General features: G+C 55.0%; 1 protein-coding gene across 1 annotated transcript in view; it reads right to left on the bottom strand.

Annotated features, from left to right (window-relative positions):
- Positions 1 to 262, bottom strand: part of gbe1b (glucan (1,4-alpha-), branching enzyme 1b) — a 151,075-nt gene that overhangs the window by 130,579 nt on the left and 20,234 nt on the right. The gene's annotated exons all lie outside the window — the stretch shown is intronic.

The raw sequence follows: 262 nt of genomic DNA, 5'->3' as shown, positions 1-262 counted from the left end.
CACCGTGGACGAAGCAGAGTCCAGCCCGGGGTCGTCACATGTGGTTGCCGCTCTTTCGTCGGATCCGCCGGGCGCACCGTTCTCGACCCCGCTTCCTCTGCTCACCCATCACACCTCTTTACTCTCGCGTGTCACGTGACCGAGAGTAATCGCGGCCCCTGCGATTGAAAAATCGCGTTTTTTCATATCGCAAATGCAATTAATCGTTCAGCCCTGATATGGACGCTATATAAGCACTCATCAAGAGGGTAACTGGGGGATT

The sequence above is a fragment of the Sinocyclocheilus anshuiensis genome, unplaced genomic scaffold (genome assembly GCF_001515605.1).
Source record: "Sinocyclocheilus anshuiensis isolate Anshui unplaced genomic scaffold, SAMN03320099.WGS_v1.1 scaffold374, whole genome shotgun sequence".
Lineage (NCBI taxonomy): Eukaryota > Metazoa > Chordata > Actinopteri > Cypriniformes > Cyprinidae > Sinocyclocheilus > Sinocyclocheilus anshuiensis.
This window is presented reverse-complemented; position numbering and strand designations above follow the sequence as displayed.